This window comes from Alligator mississippiensis, chromosome 3 (assembly GCF_030867095.1).
Source record: "Alligator mississippiensis isolate rAllMis1 chromosome 3, rAllMis1, whole genome shotgun sequence".
Lineage (NCBI taxonomy): Eukaryota > Metazoa > Chordata > Crocodylia > Alligatoridae > Alligator > Alligator mississippiensis.
Genome location: NC_081826.1, coordinates 86056646 through 86062516, shown reverse-complemented (window position 1 = coordinate 86062516; position 5871 = coordinate 86056646). Strand labels below are relative to the sequence as shown.

Below are 5871 nucleotides of genomic sequence, written 5' to 3'. Positions count from 1 at the left end.
CATATGAAAACTGTGTACAATACACCTCTAAAGACAGATGTGCTGACTTCAGGCTAGAAAGCCACAAAGGAATAAAGGGATTTAGAATTTATTAAAAAAACCAAGCCCTCTTGTCCCCTTAAAACTTCTACTCCAGCTTAGATGGAATAGTAGCCCACATGCTGTATACACTGGTTGTGCCCAATATTTGAGACCACAAGCTCAACAAAATATGGATCTCTTTCCCTGTATGATCCCTTTGCAGTCTTCCAAGGCAGATTATAGAAAAACAAAGTTAACAGTTGCTTAGTTAACCTTTTCATTGGGACAATATGGTCTACTGTGTATTACTCACTCCTATTAATTCCTAGAGACCATCCTAGAAAAACATGGGGAAGAGGTTTAAGTTCCTGGACAGGTAGCTAATGATGCTTACCATGGCTGTCCTTCACTTTTACAGAAGCAATTTCCAGTCAGACAGTCAAATTTATCATGGGGACATCTTATACGGAATATCCTTTATGTCTGGCCCAGGTTAAACTGATTTACAGAGGAATACCTGTAGCTTTTTATCTATTCCAGCTATGACTCTCTGTGCTGATCAGGTATTTTACTCCAGTGGCAGGCAGTGATATTCCCATGGTCCTTTCTCAGGTTTTTACAAGGGTGTGGGAGCTTAAACTCTCACCATTGCACCTTGAAAGCACCCATGAGGACTATCCGGAGGTTCTAAGTCAGTGCACTGTAGTTTACAGTTTTTGGACTCTTGTAATTCATTACTGTGCAATCTATGCACCCTAAAGTTAACATGGATTGAGACCATAAGCGACAAAACCATTCTCCTAGCATTCTCTCTACAGGCTGCAATTATCTAGACATTCAGCATTGTATTAATCTTGCATTAGTTACTGTATCTGATTAAAAAATGATTTTTTAAACTGCTTTCTGATGAGATAGCTAGTGTTGTGTAACACATTGCAGTGAGCATGTGCAGAGGTTTTAGAGGGAGACTACTCTAAGTCTTCTGAGCACAGGAGAATCATATTAATGATCTGATGTAAGTTAAAACGAGAACAGAACAATCAGCAGCAAAAAGCCCAATTTAATTGCAAGGAAACATTTGAACAAGATGTGCCCCCACCCCCTTCCCACAGCTGCTGGTAACATGGCTGTTGAGATAGGAGCAGGTAGCAGTGATTTGATGCTGGTACATCTTTATACACCATTCACATTCCATTGCCTCATGTCACAGCTGCTATAGCATAATGTAATGTGATTAATTTAATCAGATGTGAAGTGCAATACAGTAACGTGTCAAGTCAGAAAGTTTGAAGAGAAAAGGGAAAAATAGCTGTTTGCCAAACTATGGTTGATTATTTTTCTCAACTGGACTGTGGGCTTTACTCCTGTGACCTTCCAGCCAAGGGCATGTGTCAGGGGAGCTCTTTATATCCCAAAGGCTGTGACACAGTGTATTAGACTGTTTGAGCTAGCTCAGCAGGCAGTCATACACCCTAACTCCTAGACTACCTTGCCTTACCCACTCTCTCCCTCCTCAAGCAGTTGTTCGTATGATATGATGTATTTGTCCCTGACAGATCAGGAAGTAAGAACAGCATATTGTTGCTGAACATGTACAAACTGAAGCCAAGGAACTGAGTGCTTACCATAGTCTAATAGTACTCATTTAATAGGCCTGCACTAATTAGCTTCTTTGAAAATAGGAGCAACCGTATTTGCCAGGAGAGCTGCAAACCTTTTTTTTGTTGGCAAATAATACTGCCAGTATCAGTAATTAGTCTACATCAAAACACTGGCTCATTGCATTCACAAGCATGGGGTGAAAAAATAAATGGGAGCATGCAATTTGGACTGTTTCACAAGGCGTGGGTCTGTGCATATACACAGATACTACCATTGGAGCTTTCTATCTTTTTAATATAAGGTGCAATTTCTTATAAAACTCAGATGAGTTTTTTCTTGAGTTTTGCCCTTTGTTTTTATTCCTTTTGGGTAGGGATCATACTTTTCCCTAATGTTTCCACACCTGACACTTTGGGGGCTCTCTGGAAAGCCATGTATTTGTTCACTCTTTGGAGCATGAAGAAAGGAACGGCTCCAACCTGTGCAGTGGAAACTTGAACGAAGGTACTAGGCAGCTGTAAAAGTCGAAAGTTGGACAACAAAACACTTCTCCTCTGAGAAATGGAGAAGCACAAGGGTGACCTAATTCCATTTTTGCACCTATCTGCTTGGCATAGCTCAGCCAAACAAAAAATGCAAAGAGTCTGTTTAAGGATCAATTGAACATTTTAGTTCAGTGCCTCCTTTAAGGGTCCTGATTTGTTTGACCTAGTCATGTGATTCAGGCTCATTTTGTTCCCCAGCCCTGTCCCATTACTAGTGTTTGAGAAGCTATAACACCAGCAGCCTGGAAGGCTTCATTTTGCCTGCTTACTGACCAGATGCAGCGGTGGTTAAGGATCAATTGAACTTTTTTTTTTTTTGCTTCTTTCTTGCTCAGCTGCAAGTAGTTGTGGGTGGGTCAGCTCATCCTTCTGCCTCAACCTAGTTCCAGCCCACCCTGAACTAAGCAGATCTGGCTGGCTTCCCTAACATAAGGAGGGCCTTTGAGTCACCCTTGCCTCCTCTACAGGGTGTAAAGTAAAAATCAGCAAAATGGCCAAAAAGGGCCATGATAAGCACCTGGCTTACTTACTACTGCAGCCTGTGGCTCCTTTCATTCCAGTGACCCATTCCATCCCTGGAAAGAATTTGTTAGTCCTGCCACCTTTAGGTGTACTAAAGAGCTTGGTAATGCAAGAGCAGCACTGGCTGAATTATCTGACCTGGCTGGTTCTCAGGGAAATGCTGAAGTGATTCCTGTACTACAAGGTCACAGAAAGCTTCCAAGGGTGTTTCCTACAGATGAGGCAATGACTGCAGCAGGATTGCAAATCAAGCAAGTTGGTGGACTGTGCCTAGAAGCTGAGGAGCTAAAGCCAGTGGTGGAAGATTCAGACAGGGATACAAACAACCCACTGCACTCTACCAAGGAGGAAGCAAAACAAGGAATTTCCAGGATGACCAACAGGCAGGAGCTGGCATCAGGTCAGGGTGAGTTGGGGCTAAGTAACCTAGTGAAGTTAAGGAGGCCTGGTTAACACCCTATAGGAAGGTAGTTGAGGAAAGAATTTTCTGGGGCTGTTCTTGTAAGGCTTTCCAGTTCTACCAATCTCCCAAGATGGTCCTCCTGCACAGGGCAGCATGGTAAGGTGAGATGATAGGGATTATAGAAACCTGCTGCCTTGCAGGTTGTAGGGAGTCCTGGGCACAATTGCAGGAGAAAGATGAAACTGGGTCTGAGTGCCCAATTTATTCATGCATGCAGGCTCGAGTTTTGATGCGTTTTTGTATTAAATGATGAAAGCTAAACATGCATTGTTAGGGTCTTCCAGATATGCTTTGTTGAGACCCTGACAAGCTTTCACCGCATGCTGAACTCCTGACTCACTTTGAACAAGTAAGTGGACTTTGAAGATGTGTAAACCCAAGGGACACCCCTAAGGCTGCTTGAGACCATTCTGAAGAGCTGGGTGAAGGGAAGGCATGCCTTAACCTGCATTTCTGCACAGCACTGCCCTGTGTCCCAGCCCATTGCACACTGTGGTGTATGGCCTTTGCTTAGCTCTAAGACAAATATGCTTTAGGAAAGAAAAATAACCCTCACCCCAAAATTCTTTCTTAGTTAACCTCATCTTCCTGAGCAAAATATTGCCACACTTAAAATTTGAATCAAGGAACTTTTAAGGTAGCTTCAGCCCTTGTATAAGGGCTAGGAATCCTGAATTAAAAATTGGGAACCGACTACAGCTTCAGTCTCTCTAAGAAGCATTGCAAGTTGCACACTCTGGGGTTGTGGACTGACTGCCTTGGTAGGGGCTGTAGGTCATTTCTGTCTGTCCGGCGTGCAAGACCTGCTGGGTTTTCAACCATCTGTCCAGTGCTGTTAAGATACAGAAGGAAGAGCATATTGATTTACCACCCCTTCCTGTGTGTTTTGTGTTGTTTGTTTGAAACAGTCTTCTTGCATTCACACTTACGCTCTTTCGATTTCAGTAAGACAAAAGCCAACAGACCATGCTATGCTGTAAGAGGAAGAATATTTGCAGCACATCTGGAATCAGGAAGCACCAGGAAGCTCTTCAAAGAGTTTGTTCTTACTGTCTTTCGATCTCCTCCTAAGCAAGCTTTTATAGAACAACTGGTTTTTGTTATTAGAGGCATGAGAAGGGGCTGCTTGCTCAACAGGACACTGGGCTAGGACTGGTGAAACTGAAACTGAGTGGAATTATTGGTTTATCTATTGTCGTCTTGTGTGTCTTTTTTTGGAGAAGTCACTAAATCTGGGGGAGACCACTTTGCTGCTTCAAAAGGGATGGGAATGAGAATATACATTAGTAATTGTGAAATGCTTAGATATTACAGTGATAGCAGTAGTGCAAGTAGATGGATAAATAAGTGCCTGTAAAAAGAGTGCAAATGACTATGGTGGTTTTCTTTTAAGTCCACAGAAGAAAGGAGCTCTACCCTGTGGCAGAAGTGCCAGAAATGCCAAGTTGCATCATGGCTGCTATCACACAGGTCAGCAATGAGGATTTGAAGGGACTGTCTAGGGTTCCTTTGTCCAAGGAAAATGAGAAAGTTTTGAAGATGCCAGCAGAATCTACCAGTTCTCTAAAATGTAAAAAAGCCAAACGTAAGGCTAGACACAGGTCTAGGCCACAGCAGGCTGTGAAAGAAAGTCATATCTTAAAACAAATGACTGATTGGAAAGTACACACTCCAGATTGGAAAGAGAGTTCAGGCTCCCTGGATGCTGAGAAATGTGTTCAACAGGACACAGATAGTGACAGCGGTGACCCACACATTAAAGTTACCAGTTTCTTGGCACCTGTTGATAATGAATGCTTTCCAAAAGGGCTTGCAAAAGAGTATTTGCTTGTTCCGCTAAATACTCTCAAGAAATATTCTACTCAGAATTTTGACCAGCAGGTAGAAAATTATTTTAAAAAGCTCTAAGGTCTCAAACAAACTTGCTTAAACCAAACGTGTAGAAATGTAAATCCTGATTTGCATGTGTATGGGGTATTGCAAAACAAACTTTAATTTTACAGTAAATTGGATGTGGTTTGGACAACTTAAAGCATGTCAAGTACCAGATTTGCTTTTGAATTGGAAAGCAGATCTAAGAACACTTAATTTGCCTTGATTTTTTTGCATTCGGAGGTTGGACACCAAACAGTACTGATACCTCATCAAGAAAAGGGGGAGAAAGATGTTTCAGACCAGCTTGGTACAGCCATACTCCTTTTGCAAGCTAAAGGATGTACCAGGAAAAGACTTGTACCAAAAAAAAAAAAAAGAGAGAAAGAGAAACATGTAATAGAGGCCAGTGTTTTCTAACGCCTTATTTATCAGTCATTCTTTTTGCTGGTGGCTTTTGGTCAGCGAGGGCTGTGAATCAAGCTTTCTATATTCTAGTTATAGGTTTAGCTAATTTGCATGGATGCAGACATTGGTTTGTTTGCTTTTTGTTTTGCCAGAGGCATGGGTATAAACTGAAGTGCAGATAGCGTTCTTGTAGATTTTGTTTTGGTTCCCTTTTTTAATTTCCACATCATGCTTGGGAGAGATTATATGAAACTGAACACTCATCAGGTGGGAATGCCTCAAATTAGAAAGTCTTTTTGTTGTTTTTTTTTTAGTTGGCTATACACAAGTGAATGTTAATAAAGATTGTGCATAGACATAGGACAGCGACCATGTGATTATAGTTTCTGAAAAAACACTTTCTTGCAGAGCAGAATCCTTCAAGAAAGTTATGGATAA

The 5871-nt window shown here is 41.7% G+C and overlaps 1 long non-coding RNA gene across 2 annotated transcripts; it reads left to right on the top strand.

Moving 5' to 3' along the window:
• The first annotated feature begins 2467 nt into the window (after positions 1-2467).
• On the top strand, positions 2468-5412 carry LOC132249332 (uncharacterized). 2 transcript variants are annotated; one of them, XR_009460747.1, is made up of 2 exons: positions 2468-3096; positions 4099-5412. It is a non-coding gene; the product is annotated as an uncharacterized LOC132249332 (long non-coding RNA). The 2 variants fall into 2 exon arrangements; XR_009460748.1 differs by lacking the exon at positions 2468-3096 and adding an exon at positions 3107-3502.
• Positions 5413-5871: the final 459 nt, after the last annotated feature.